The 15,137-nt window shown below is 44.7% G+C and overlaps 1 protein-coding gene across 1 annotated transcript in view; it reads left to right on the top strand.

Moving 5' to 3' along the window:
* Positions 1 to 10,385: 10,385 nt before the first annotated feature.
* The window catches only part of MFAP3L (microfibril associated protein 3 like), a 38,857-nt gene continuing 34,105 nt past the window's right edge, over positions 10,386 to 15,137 (top strand). The window contains exon 1 of the mRNA XM_058550353.1: positions 10,386 to 10,550. The gene's annotated coding sequence lies outside the window, so the exon portion shown is untranslated. The remainder of the gene's footprint in view (positions 10,551 to 15,137) is intronic.

The following is a 15,137-nucleotide window of genomic DNA, read 5'->3' as shown; positions in this document are numbered from 1 at the left end:
TCAAAATGAAGTCATTGCCTTTCTTTCATATACCTCCTTTCCTAATATAGACTATTTTATTTGAAAACTGTATAAATCACTATTAAGTTTATATTTTATTCAAAAGACATCTAGCAAGTACCTACCACATGAAGGATAAGACCCTGAATGCACAGGCTGCAAGCACATGAGATGGGGCCTCCATCCTCAGGAGTTCTAACAAGTTTGGGAGGATAAGCAATGTATGTTTAATGTGGTTTGCAGAATAAAACAATTTTAATGTTGTACAAGACAAAAATAAAATCCCTTAATTTGCTGTTTAGTAAAATTCTTTAGACTGATTAAAAATGTAAAATTCATTATATTTTTATTGTGGTGATATTTATTCTTGCTGTAGTCCTGTCACTGGAAATTCATTCATCACGCTTAATGTTTTTATTAATCTTCCACCATAAATAACTCATGGGATAAGAGTCACTCTCCAATTTGTTTTATAGCTCAAAAAAAAAGGCATCTTAGTTCTTGTGTAAATGAACTGTCACTATAAATTATGCAATGTTCCTAAATTGTTAGACAAATCTGGCATATTTATTTTATAATAAATTAAAACACATGCATTAGATTTGATTTTCCCACTTATTTGCAATATTAGTTTCACTGGTCCAAAATATCGCATCTAATCCATCTCAAACTCATGAATTATATGGCTAATTTCTTGTGATGACAGTAAGAGCAAATCGTAGTGAAGCTCATACGACACTGTCCAGTCTAACACTTCATCACAGGCGTGCTGGTGAGCTATAGTCAGCCGAACGTTTAGGATGATCCAGTGTGACAGTTAACGCAAAAAATGAAAAATACTCTCACTCCAAAACCATCAATATGCCTTTATTGATATTAAAGGTATTGATGTCATTAAAAAGTTACACTCTGAGAGAAAAGATCTTAAAAGTTCTCATCACAAGAAAAAAAACTTGTAACTATGTTTGGTGGTGGTTGTTACCTAGACATACTGCAGTGATCATTTTGAAATGTATACATATATTGAATCATTATGTTGTACACCTGAAACTAATATAATGATATATGTCACTTATATCTCAGTTTAAAAAAAGTTACACTCAGTTGACAAGAGTATGAAGTGAAGAAATACATACCCCCTACGTAAATTCCTATTCACCATCACTCCATGGTCCCATCTCTAGGCTGCTCTCAAGGAACTTATAGCTCTAACCACAACTCCAGATAGAGATGCAACTCTGGGAGGCCTACTAGCTTTTGGGGGGCCTGAGGAAATCCCCAGGGGTGATCCACAGACACCAGGTACCTTTTGTTTTTCAAGGAGCTTACTGTTTATTAAGAGTATATATGTACAAGCAATCATTATTAAGGTAGAATTTACTAACTACAAACATCCACAGTGGTTGTGTTTGGTTTATCCGACACATTTTTTCCTAACAGGATACAGTCTATGCCAGGTATCTTTAATAGGACTGGGTCAGGTGTAACAGTGCCTCAGCACTAGAAACTAGCAGCTCATCAACCTATGCTTCGGGAAGCAGGGACGATAAGAGGACAGTGGAAGAGTCATTTCAGCCCCAACACCAGGCTCCAACCTGGTGCCACCACAGGAGTTGGGAGCTTGGGGGTAGTTAAGGGCAGCGGCGAATGACCACTGCATTCTTCCATCACCCTCAACCCCGAAGACAGAAGACAGCGGCCAGCAAACAGCTGGAGCATGGAGCAGGACAGGACACTCCAGAGCCGGGGTAACCCTGAGCACCCTGGAGCTCCCCATCACCCTGTGCTTTCAGCCTTCAGTCTCCTGGCACCCAGGCTTTGGCTGCAGAGAGGTCCACTTAGACCACGGCCTTCTCCTAGGGGAAGTGAGACCCTGGTGGAGCCAGGGGTGAGAGGACCTGGGGGAAGCTGGGGCAGTTGAGCAAGGGAAGCCTAAGAAGGGATCTGATATACAGCAGCCTCTTTGAAGCTGGTAGTCCTGAGTTCTTAACGTGGTTTCGTAACCATCAAATGAATTTGTAAGTAGACGTCACAATACCAAAAAGGTATATTTAATGTGGGTCAAAAAAGTTGGTGATGCTGGAATTATGTAACTTCTATGTTCCTGACTTGCCTGTCGTATCACATTTTTAATACTTTAAGTTTGATAACAACTACCATTTAAAGGAAACTTGTGCCTGGGCCAGAATCTTATAAGAAATAAATCAAGTTGACTATTTAAGCATGTGGTCTTGGGGAACTGTCCCGGAAGTCAGGCCAATAGGAATGCTGTTGGAGGGCTACGGCCTGGCTTGCATCTGAGAAGTCTCTCAGATTCTTCTGGTCCTTCATTTCCCCATTACTCTTCTCATAACATTACGAAAGAAAAGCAAATTACACTCTCAAAAAAATAAATAGAGTGAGAGTAAATCCAAGTGAAAATAAGAGAGAGACAGAAGACCCAAAGCACCAAGTATAGAAAAGAGTACATAGGAACTTCAAAACACCAACAACTCCAAGCTGTAAAATGAGTGTATGGCAGGGTGAAGAGGTGTGAGGTTCCCATGAACAACTATTTTGGTGCCCTTTTGTAATCTAACAATTTCAAAACTGTTTTTGTTTCTCCTCCTTTTCTGGTGCCCTCAGGAATGGAGTCCAGTGCTGGGCGAATAACAGGTTGGTAAATGGCTAAGAGATGACAGGCAGTTCTGCTCCAAGGGATTTCATTACCTACCGTGTCTCCTATGGGCAATAAGCAATAATGGACTTTTAATGTAATTAAATGTAATATTCATGTAACAGTCGAAGATTCTTGAGGATGGGCTGAGTATTCCCCTTTCAAGCTTAATCCATTTTCAGTAATTAGTACTACAGGCCAAAGCACACACACAGAATTATAAATCACTTGAAATCAATGACGTTAAGACAGATCTGTGGAGCCCTTTGATACTCACTCTGTTTTTCTCCTGGTCACTGCTGGCCAGAGTCATTATGCCTATTAGCAATTCTTAGCTGCACTTCTGAGCCACCTTACCCTACATTCCATAATTGTGATCAGCAAATCCTAATTTCTATTCAGTTTAAGGAACCTGGTCCATTTAGTTCATAAATAACAATCAACATTTCTCAAGTATTAGGGATGGTTAATTTCAAGTCACTTTTAAAATTGCTATGAAAGCAAAAAGGAAGACTCATTGAAATTAACAGCAGAAATGCTACCCTATTACAACAGAGAGCCCATGAACTATGATCCTGAAAAAATAGCCACTAACTATTCCTTAGTAACCTTCTCCTTCAAAATTTTTCATGCATTTGGCCATACATTCATCCACGGTTTATTAGCAGCTTTGCCTTTTTGCCAGCTGACCCAAATCAGGAAGAAATATGCTGGTAACAGATCTGAAACACTTCATCAGAAAGAAAAGCAGAATCAATATCATACCAACTGAGGCCAAAGTCTGAATGGTGTTTCAGACCAACCAAGTGGCTGATGGTATTTGTATTTTAAAAGGCCTGCCTCCAAGATACTCCAATATGTCGTTATAACACCAATTTCCAACACGTAATCCAACAAAATTTATTGGCATCTAATATGTGCCAGAACCATATACTAGATTAAATTGCAAAAACTACTATAAAGAGAAGCTGCAGAGTTTATATATGCCTGAAGCAGGTGTGGTCCCAATGAAGAAACCTATTCCCTCAGCTGGATAACTGCAGTTATATGATAGCCACTGCATGGTCCATAAGTGAGAAAAACTGTTCATAAGCACACTCATCCATGAGGGAGAACAAACCAAACACAACTGTTCCCGTAATTACAGGTAGAAATTGTATTTATTAGCTGGGGGACGGAGGGTGGGGATCATATTGAAGGTTAGCACATTTGGACTGTGTCTACTCGGATGGGGAAGAAGAGTTTCAATTTGTTAGAAAACTTCATTCCTAGGGTTGGCTCAAGCCACAATTGTAACAGCATCAAAAGTAAATTTTAGGGGCTGGCCCCGTGGTGTAGTGGTTAAGTTCACCACGCCCTGTTTTGGTGGCCCAGGTTCTCCGGTTCGGATCCCCGCCTCAGATCTACACTTCTCATCAGCCATGTTGTGGAGGCAACCCATATATAAAATAGAAGAAGGTTGACACAGATGTTAGCTCAGGGCTAATCTTCCTCAGCAAAAAAAAAAAAAAAAAAAATTAAATTTTAGTCCCCACTTCAGCTCTTTCCCATGGTGACAATTCACTTATAGATGTCCAGGGCCTCCATGCTCCCTACTATGGAGCCCTCAGGGAAGGGCCTGGGCTTTGGACAGTAGGGCCCTGCTCTATCCAAACGTCACCTAGCACAGGAGAAGGCCCGAGAAAAGCAGCCGGATAAACACCTAACGCAGGGCTTCTTAGCTTCCCAGTGTCCTTCAAATCCTACCAAATGAAAACCAGCTCTTTCCACCTTCTGCCAGGCTGGCATCTTATTCTCCCCATTCTTGCCGCTGTAAGTCCCCTAAACCCCGAAAAGGGCTTATACTACCCTGTCATCCACCTCGGCCTGTGCCCTCCCTGCCTCAGCCACACTCAGGGCCACCTCTCAGCCTTCGCCCTGGCAGGAGCCCCTATGTCCACACTGAGACTTTTAATGTCACATTTATCCACGACACAAAAAGGTAAAATATAGAATTTCTTTTCCTTCCCTCTTAATTCTACTAAATAACTACTCAAAAAGAGAGAGGCATGAAAATCACCAGCACAGAAAATGACAATTCAACTTTCCGAGTTCACTCTGGATCTCTCATTGTGCAGGTTTCTCAGGTAATCCTGCTGAGGTCGCACTGAAGTTGTGGAAGCTCACTTGGGCCTGGGAGCCCCTCGGTTCTGAGCAGCATTCCAAGTGGGTGCTGCGGGCTCCCTGTCAAGTGTTAGGGCAAAGGATTGTCTTCGGGGGCCACACTCCCAGAGAACATCTTGGCTTCTCTGGGTGTTTGTTTTCCCACTTGTCAACTGTGATTTGTTTGTTAGTTTGATTGCACGGGTCACCCAACTTCGACCTCCTGCAGCCTATGGTGGGAAAGTGGATGTTTGGCCTTCCTTCCTTCCTGAGGAAATTATAAACTAAAAGAGCAAAACTTCAAGCCATGTACAAGACAGAACTTTTCCAGAATTCAAGGGAAAAGCACCTGTGAAGTCAAGCTTTTACAAAGGGGTCGCCTCTGGGACTCACCTCATCTCCCCAGTCAGCCTCTCCAGGGCTCTTTTCACACCTCCCTCACCAAGAGGTTTCCTCTTCAAACCTTCCCATGCAGATATCCGCCCGCCTTTCCGGAAGGCCCTACACCCAGGAGGTGATTCTTGGATTTATCCCTTCTCCTGCCAATAATTCACGTCCCTAAATCTGAGTCATTGTCCGGAATGAAACTCTGGGGGTGGCGGGCTCAGCTGCAATGATCATTAATGTTGCAGGTTGGCAAACTGTCCAGGAGGGCAGGGTTCTGGTGTGGTCTCACAGGGAGGTCCAGAAAGGGTGTGACCCTTTAAGCTGGGTCATCTGCCTCATGTGAGTTGCAGGCATGCCATCTGCTTTCCTGATTTTTGCAGCTGGCTAACTGGTTAGACCACACACATGCAAACACACCTCCAAAGGACCAACATCAATGCTCAATCTAAACCCATAAGGAGGAAGGGCATATTTTCCTAACGCTGACTCAGACTGTTCAAGAAGCTTCGTGCTCCTTGGCCAGCAAGTCACAAGATTGTGAAAGAAGTATTTGCTTGCTTTCACTTCCACCCCCGAACATCCCCCTTCCTAACTGTGCCCTTTTAGACTCCCAGGAACAAGGAAAAAGCCTAATGTAGGGTCATACACCTCTTACTGTCCTCTTCCAGGAAGAGGTGAGGTCAGAACTTCCACTGCCCCACTCACTCTCTGTTAAAGGAGGCTGGATTTAGGCAAGATGTGCTGGAGAATGACACCTGGCCTGCATGGGTCAGTAAAATCCCTGTGTGGTTCCACACGTAGAAAAACAAGCAGCTACTTTACTATGCATTCTTCTATATTCTCCAAACTCTTTAATATGAGCCAAAGCTATTTAATAAGCACAAACATGGATGACACTTCTGAAAAGGGACCGATAACCTCTCCACCCACATATATCTCTCTGCCAAAAAAGAAAATCAATTTGGAGCTACTTGAAGTTCTAGACTAACAGTTACCACTTTTCCTTTTATCTATATGACTTAGAACTGTGTTTCTCAAATATAGTATGCAAAATCCCCTGGAGGGCTTGTTAAAATCACTGCCCCATGGACCACTCTCTCCAGGAGGTCTGGAATGAGTTCATCATCCCCCAGGTGACTCTGAAGCAGGCGGTTGGTCTTTCCATAGTTAGCTCTAGGGCTCTCAGCAGACAACGGAGCTGGTAGAATTGTAAAAAGTATGTTCATTCCTAAATGGTTAATCTGTCCTCCCAGGATGCCATACTTTCAACAGAAAAAATAAAATCTATTCTAAGGAGTAACCATATAATAGAAGGTTATACCTACTTTGTGGAAGGAAACACAATGATAGAGAACAATAGAATTTGTGGACTAATTAGCAATACAGCGCTGATCTTTGTGCAGTTACAGACTGATAAAATAAATACATCAGACTGGCTCACAAAACACTTCCCGATTTCTGAAGCTGAGGAAAATTCACTGTGTTTAAGGTCAAATCTGAGATGTCGCTTCTATCAGAAGAACATAACCATTCAGCATGTTGTATATGAGGTGACTTTGTTCTGGTATTTCTTCTTTGCACTCTATTTACAATTCTTAGGAGAAACTTTTTAAAAATGAATTTTAAATATTATATGGGTGCATATGTCTATCATTCATTTATTAAGTAAAATTTTATTGAGGACTGAAAACAAAGATACAAAGATGGTTGAGACAAGCCCTCGCTGTCATGTTGCCTACAACGTAGTGGAGGAGATGAAGGAAAATAAATCAAGGTTAGGTGTCAAAATGGAGACAAGGTATATGGTACAAGTGAAGTATTCAGGAGGAAGTCATCTTGGGGAGGGCAGAGGAGACTCAGCCTGAACTGGGTCTTGAAGACATAACAGTTCGCCAAGGGGTGAGCAAGGGGAAAGGAGAGATAAAAGAACTGAAGGAACATGGAGGTGTGAATTTACAGGGCAAGTAATTAGGATTGGCTAGGATATGGGACACTAGGGGGCACTGGCTGGAGGCTAATCTGGAGAGGGAGACAGGAGCCAGTTCATGCTTAAAACTGGGACTTTATCCTGAAGGCACTCTGAATCCATTTAAGGATTTTTAGCAGACGTATTGAAATATAATTTGCTTAAAAAGAAAAGTCTAAGGAGGCATGGAGGCTTGATTGGAGAGAACACAGAAAGAAGATCCTTCTGGAAAGGATGATGGGGACTGAAGAGGGCAGTGAAAGTAGAGGGTCCACACTGAGAGATGTCTAAGGGCAGGGGGACAGTGCCAGTGACTAGCTGGATGGTAGGGGAAAGGCAGATGGACAAATCTGGGATAACATCCATATTTGTGGTGTGCATAGCTAAGAAAATGGGGGTACCAATAACCAAGCTAGCACATACAGGCAGAAGAACAACTAAACTTGTTCTGTAGTTCTCGTGAGTTCTGTTTGGGATATACTGAGCTCAAGTTTCCTGAGGGTCACAGCAGTTAAGATATTTGGTAGATTATATATAAGGGTCTGAACTCAGGGAGATGTTTAGAAGAAGTTATGGTTTGGGGCAAAGATAATATTCCAAGTACTAACAAGTGGTATGGACAAATAGTCAGGCATAGATACTGACCAATCAGAACAGGTGCCTGATTGATCAGAAAGGATCACAGCCATAAACAACTAGTGTGACCATGTGTGCACGCACCAACTGAACACCACCTTGGTACTGACAAGCATTGGAGTGGTTGAGAGTCCTCAGAGGGATGAGAAGGGAAGAGGCCACAGGACAGAACACCTACAATGGAGTAGTGCCAAAGAAAAGAACCTGGAGAAGGAAGATGAGAAGGAACAGTCAGAGAGATCAGAGAACCAACAAAGGTTCGTGTCACGGAAGACTGGGGAGCAGAAAGCTTCAGATAGGGAGGAGGGACAGTATGGACTATGCAGGAGATGTCTTACTCATCCCTCCCGAGGCTGGACTATTTGTGGTGTGGATGTCTACGGAGACCTGGGCAAGTTCAAGAGCAATGCTCAGGTGGTACCAGCAACAATGGAGTTTCAAAGCTCAGAAGACGTATGAAGGTGACTCTAGCACAAGTTAGGATTCTAGGAGGAAGCACTTAAACTTATCCTTCCCAGGAGTGATACCTAAAGATGGTGTCTCCCACCGTTCTGAAGCTGAAGAGTGTTGGGGAGGGGGGGTTGGCATGAAGGCAGCCTCACTGAGGCTATTTCCCACTATCAACCAAGCCTCACAGGGCAGCTGAACTGCCTGCCCATCTTCCTCCTCTGCAGACAGAAAACAGACACCTATCCCACTCACTTGCCTGGGCTAATGAAAGGCTGTCTCTGGGTTCTCGAGTTTATTCATCTCGAGCCTGTAAAAGCTCTTTCCTGAAACGTTTCTCCATTTCTCTTCTGTAATGGAAAATTAAAAGCAATTCCCCACATCTGCCTCAAGCGGCTCTAAGATGGCACGGGAGCATTCTGCAGGTTCTCGGAGAATCTGAAAGGGAGGCAGAAGGAAGGAGAGTATGAGAATGAATGCAGAATTGTCTGAAGAAAAAAAAGGAATATAATAACTGCGGAATTATTTGAGAGTGAAGATAAAGATTTAATCTTTGATAAAACAGGTGAAAATGTAGTGTTCTAGTGCAATTGTAAAGAACGCTTATTAAGTACTTGAAAAGAAAGAAGATTTAGGTTTCCTGAAAGAAAGACGGGTTGAAAAGTTCTTAGAGCTAAAATTCGAGATGCCATAAAAACTAAAGGTAAAATACGATTTCTAATTTCAATCTTTTAGGGAAAAAATCAGCCTTTGATTCACTTGTAAGCCAGATCCCACGCACCCCTCCCCCCCGACAAGGGCCTCGGCGGGGGCAACCTGTCCTCGTGTCGAGGCTGTCCTGCACCACTAGAGCCCATCTCCTGACCTTCGATGTCGTGATAAGCGAGCGCAGCCACATCAACCTTGAGCAGCCAGATGCAGCCGCGTGCGGCAGCCTGGCACTGCCCCGAGCATGCTCAGTCGGGTCCTGACCCACTTCTGCAGGTCCGAGCTCGGGGCAGGGGGTCGGGGGCGCTACTTTGTTCGTTTGTCAGGGACGGAGAGAAGGAGGAGAGAAACTGGGAGTTGCTTAAAGCCTCCTTCCTCCTTGACAGCAATCCCTGACCCGGCGGCGGAACATGCCCAGTCTGGCTGCAGGAGCCACCAGGAGCGTTAGTGTGTAAAATCCACCTTTCCGGGTTTTGCAGCAACCGAAGGAGAAGAGGGAGGTACCAGAGTAAAAGGGTTGCAGTGGGCGTGGCCAAGGGGCGGGGTGAGAGGAGCTAGGGAGGAGGAGCCGGGTCCCGGTCCCCGAAATTGACGGTCTCTCGCAAGTCTAAAAAAAAAAAAAAATAGGCTGCTTACATTGCAGGATCGTGCACCCAAACTTCTGTTCTGCAGGTGTTTTTTATAAGTTTAGAGTAATCTATCTTTCTTATTAAAAAAGCATCATCTTGTTCATTAGAGAAAACTTAGAAACCACAAATAATCGAAAAAGGAGAAAATTTACGAATCCCTGGAAACCCACCACTCAGAAGCTACCAGTGAACGTCCTGCTGCGTTTTCTTCCAGTTTCTTGTGTGCAGGCTTTAGAATTGACAGCAGAGGTACCCGGAAAGGCCTGCGAAGCTTTTGATTGCAAGGTGGCTCGACAGACGGCCTTGGAGATAGGGTATGTTCGGGATCGGTTGGTTGGTTCTCCCTCGCGTCCCAGGATGGGAGCCTAAGAAGCCTGTTCCCGGGTGTCCCTGAACACCAGTGCGACGCGACGCTCAGACAAGTTGCGGTGGGAGCCCCGGGAGCGCCCCGCCCCCCGACAATTGTCAGTCACGCCGCCCAAGCGCGGCAGCGTCAGAAATAGGTGCCCTGCGCTCCGGTAACACCGCGGCACGCTGGAGCGGAGCCCCGGGGGCCGCGGAGTCCCGCCCGGAGGCTGCGCCGACCGCCTGAGGGCTCCACGGCACCCTCGGCCCGCCCCTCTCCTCTGCGGGCCGGCCCGCCGCTCCCTCGGGTCGCCCGCGCCGCCCGCTCCGCCCCCCGCCCGTGGCTGCCGCGAAAACCCGGCGGCGACACCCCGCCCGGCCCCAGCCTCCGCGCCGCCCGGCGAGCCGCACTGGGCATGCTCGGCCCCGGCCAGCTCCGGCTCCAGTAGGTGGGAAGCTCCGCACTGCCGGCTTCCCGCGGCGCAGCCCGCATCCCCGCGAGGCGCCGGCGAGGGCGGCTCGCCCGCAGTAGGCGCTGCGGGGCGCCGGGTGCGGAGCGCGGCGCAGCGGCAGCTCTCAGGCTGGCCATGGCGAGGGGCGCACGGCGGCCACCTGAGTGGCGAGGTGGCGTCAGGTTAGCGGGGGCGCCGGGCGAGCCGGGGCGGCGGGGCGCAGGTGGCAGGGAGCCCCGCACGGGGTGGGCGGCCGAGTCGCTGCCGCTGCCGGGGCCGTGGAACTTTCGGGCGCGTGGGCTGGCGGAGCCCCCGGCGGAGGCTGCGCCGTGGGAGGCGCCGCGAGGTCCCAGCAGCAGGCTCCTGGGGGTCGCGAGATGCTTCGAGATCCGTGCGGGGCGGGACCGGGAGGTCGGCGGGTTGGGGATAGCGTGTCTCAGGCTTGTGCCATAACCTTCCTACGGCGAGGAGCGCGGTGTCTACCGCGCGCTGCCGAGGAGACTCCCGAGTCTCCGGGGGGAACGGGAGCCAAGCAGCGGCGGGGGCCTTCGCGGACTCCAGATCGCTCGAGTCACCGTGACTCAGTTTCCCCGGGACGGAGGGGAGGGTGTACTGCCCGGGCCCCGAAAGCCCTGAGTGCAGATTCCGCGTCTGGAGCCGGGAGAGCACGCGTCCTGACGCTGCAGGAGTGCGGGAGGCTGTGGGTGCCGCGAGCCGCCGCCTCGCAACTGGAGCTCTCAGAGTTTGTCGCATTTGACTCCATAGCAAGTTGACATCGAATTGCTTCATGGCGTGAAATGGGAAACGTGCTTCATGGCTTAAAAAACAAAGTAATTGCAGAACAGATTTATTTTAAGCCCGATCATTAACCTGCCTTCCCCTCCAAAAATCTTGAGCTTGCAAGTTGCACGATTTATAAGGCAAGCTAGCAAAAAATGAAGAATGTTGGCAGCTCCACTATCTGCTCACACTGTAGAAAATAATTTATTACGGTTGAATTGTCTTTGTTTTAAAGGATACTTGTTAACAGAGAAGTTTGGTTACTGTAGCAATCTTTATTTTGCGTTATGTTAGCTTTATATTAGGAACTTGGAAACCTAGCGTTGTAGAAGCGCAATGTTTTTGGTAAAGTTTTCTCACTTTTGTTTCTAGATGAAACACATTTTTTCAGTTGCTACTATGCTGAACATAGTAAAATTGTTCAGGACGAAATGCAAGATGGAAGGAAATTCATTTTCAGGAGAGAGTAACTTAGAACAATGTAGTTCTACTGGTATTTTACTTATAGGGAAAATGCAATTTGTGGGTCCCACTGTGGTTTCTGAGGTTGGTTTTTCCTAAAACATTAGTACCATTACAACTCGTAGGATTATTGGATCTAATAGGAGCAAGATAAATAATCTTTATTCTAGTGGGAACTAGTTCTACCTCTAACTAAAGCTAATTTTCAAAGCCTGTTTTCATAAGCACCACTTAGTGGGTTCAGTCGTTTTATTTATTAACCTTATTACAAAACTTCTTGTTTGCATTCTTGGTAGACCTTAATAGACTTTTGAGGTGCATTGACTTTTCACTGGGTTATGAATAACCTTTAAATGTTTCTTTTTGCCTGAGATAGCTCTGGCTCTAATTCCAGATACTCTGGGTGATTTTCCCAGGTGGGTTCTGGGCTATGCCTGTACATAATGGAGATTTAGTAACAGGAAAGGCTTGAAATGTCCAGACAGCAACAACAGTAGCAACAACGTACTTACTATTTCTACAAACAAGACCTGCAGTCCTCCGTTTTAGCCAAATAGTTTGGTTGGTGGTGTTCATTGCTCCCAAATGTATTTGTAAATACAGTATAGAAAAATTTAGAAATTTGAGAAAACCCAATGCAAATATTAAGAAATTGTGCTTCCCTTTTCTATAAAAATGCATCAAGTTTAAAATCTGCGGTGAAGTACTATGTATATGCCAACCTATCTGTGCAGCAGGTCTCATGTTCTCAGGCTGCATTCCCAAGGGGACGTCGGTACCATCTCCCCTCAGCCTTGGGTTTTTCCTGACCTAGAGGAAGCAGTGAGGCCTTAGTTTCCCCTTTGTGAATGTGAAGTTTAATACAGATCAACAGGCCCCCTTCTGGATCTAAAAATCCTGTTTTTTCAGTGTTAGGAAAGACAATGAAATTTAACAAAAGGCATGTTTAAACACCACCCATGGCTTCAAGAACTCCACAAGAGAATGGAGTCTCCTAACCGAAAACTAACAAAACCAACAGATTTAGGTTGAAGAGGGGTTTTATTATTGCTAATGAAGAAAAATAGTAAAGTAGACTTTGTATTCGAATTAGAAAACCGGTGATGATTTCTGCTCTTTTGTACCTAACTGTTGGGTTCTTGCAATTCAGCTGCTAGGCACATAATTTTTAGTTTGATTTCCGTGTCTTTAGGTTCTATACTGTAGGGTGTTGTTAGTGACACTAGATATTTATAGCAAACTATTGTCTTTAAAAATAGATCTTCCCCCCATTCACATGACCTTAATTTATTCAACTCCTTGTTTGGCTTGCAATTTAAATACTTGAGGCTATTTAAACTTTGCTTAATTTGAACTTTTTGTTCTATTTTTTCAATGCGAGAACTTTCAGATACTGAAATGCCAAATAAATATTGTGGCAAAGTTGCTTTTAACATCCAACACAGCACAGTCAGATTTGTTAGACAATAATTTTTTAGAATTCAGAATCATGTAGATAATATCACTTCCCTAACTTGACATCTAACCAAGCACTTGGGGTATGGCTTGCCCTTTTATAACCAAGCCCAGGAGGACACTTAAAACTTTGACAACATTTTGTGATCCATGCAAATCATATTCATAGTTAGAAATAGCCTTAGATGCAAATGGTTGGTTTTAAGTTTGCTGTTGTAGGGGAGGAAGAGATATTCCTCTATCCTCTAGGTTTTTCTGGCTGGTCTAAGAATTAAATTGACATGAGACAGAATAACAAGAGAAAATCAAACAAATTTAATAACATGTATACATGGGAGAAACCTGGGAAAACTAACATGCTAAAATGGCTGAAGCCACCACTTTAAATACCTTCTTCAGCTAAAGACAAAGGAGGATGTGGTTTTGGAATTCAGCAGGGAGGAAGGTAATTCACATGGAGATGGAAAAGCAAATGTTTGGTAAACAAATGTTTGCCATACCTTGCAAAGACAGTGGGACCTGGGGAGGACTTTGATCAAACGGGCCTTGTTTGGTTCCTCCCTTTCTACCATTATGGTTATCTGTGGTGATAGCTCCTTCCTGAAACATGCCTTCTATCTTAAATTCTTTTAGGAAGTTAGCGAGAACAAAGTTTCTTTCTGAGTCTTTTGTTCTTAAAAATAATCAAGCCAAAGAAACACATTTTGGGGTGGCAAATTCTGATCCCCTACACTATTATACTTCCCTGGAATGGTTGAAGGATTAAGGAGTTTTGTTGATTATGTGATAATAACCAGTTAAGAGCTGTCAGAACTACTTTCTAAGTTATACTCAAAACAGAAGTCCTATGAATTTATTGGTCTTGCCTCTGCCTCCACCTGAGGTCTTTACTCATTAAAATTTCACGTTCATTTTTCTTCCCCACAATCTTTTCTAGTTAGGCCCTTGAGGCTGCAAAAACGAATAAAACTAGTGACTCACAATCTAGTCAAAGAGATATGCTTGAGGACAAATAAGCTACAGTACAAAGTAAGTGCACCAGGAGACATGTATGTACCTGACTAAGGAGACATAGGAATGAGCTTCCTGGGTTGGAGGAGGAGGGGGCCTCATGAACAGAGTGACATTTCCACAGAATCTTAAGGAATTGGGTAGGAGTCTTATAAGCAGAGAAGTGGACTCTCCAGGCAGAAAGAACACCATTATGGTAGTTAGAATAATTCCCTACAAAAACGTCCACTTTGGGACTTTGCAGACGTGAATAAGTTGAGGATCTTGAAATAGAAAGATGATTCTGGATTATCCAGTGGACCCAGTGTAATCATGAGAGTCTTTATAAGTTAAAGAGGGAGGCAGAAGTCAGTGTCATAGTGATGTCATATAAGAAAGACTCCTCTGGCCATTGCTGGCTTTGAGGATGGAAGGGGGTCACGAACCAAGGAACATGGGCAGCCTCTAGAAGCTGGCAAAGGCATGGAAATAGATGCTCCCCTAGAGCCTCCAGAAGGAACCAGCTCTGCCAACTCCTTGATTAGCCCATCATGACCCATGTTGAACTTTTAACCTATAGAACTGAAAGATAATAAATAAGTTTGTGTGTTGTCACTAAGTTTGTGACTTAGTGCTATAGAAAGGAGCCATAGAAAGCTAATACAACCATATATAAAGAAAGATTTGGTATGATGGAAAGATGGGCAGGGGCAGGAGAAGGGGAATGAAGTGGTCCTTTTGTTGTGATGAACTCCATGTTATGCAAAGGAGTTTGGATTTTAGCCTGTTATAGATCAACACTGGGAAACCAGCTAAGGATTTTTAAACAGGAATATGCAATGAACAGACTGCTGCCAGATTTATCTTCCTAAGAAAGCAGTGTAGAGTTAAACCCCAAGTTTCACAGGGCAGTTTGACAAAGGGTGTCTCACCAGAGGTGGTCAGTGATGGTTAGAGATCTGGAACCAGCATATTATATAATTCAGTTCTCTGAATTGATCTGAAATGACATTTGAATGCACGTGTGAAATTAATAGCTTAAGAAAATGTTTATTCACAGTTTGTTGTAGAAGAAGGTCATA

The sequence above is a fragment of the Diceros bicornis genome, chromosome 11, assembly GCF_020826845.1.
Source record: "Diceros bicornis minor isolate mBicDic1 chromosome 11, mDicBic1.mat.cur, whole genome shotgun sequence".
NCBI lineage: Eukaryota > Metazoa > Chordata > Mammalia > Perissodactyla > Rhinocerotidae > Diceros > Diceros bicornis.
Note: the sequence above shows the minus strand (reverse complement) of the source record. Positions and strands in the feature narration are given on the sequence as shown.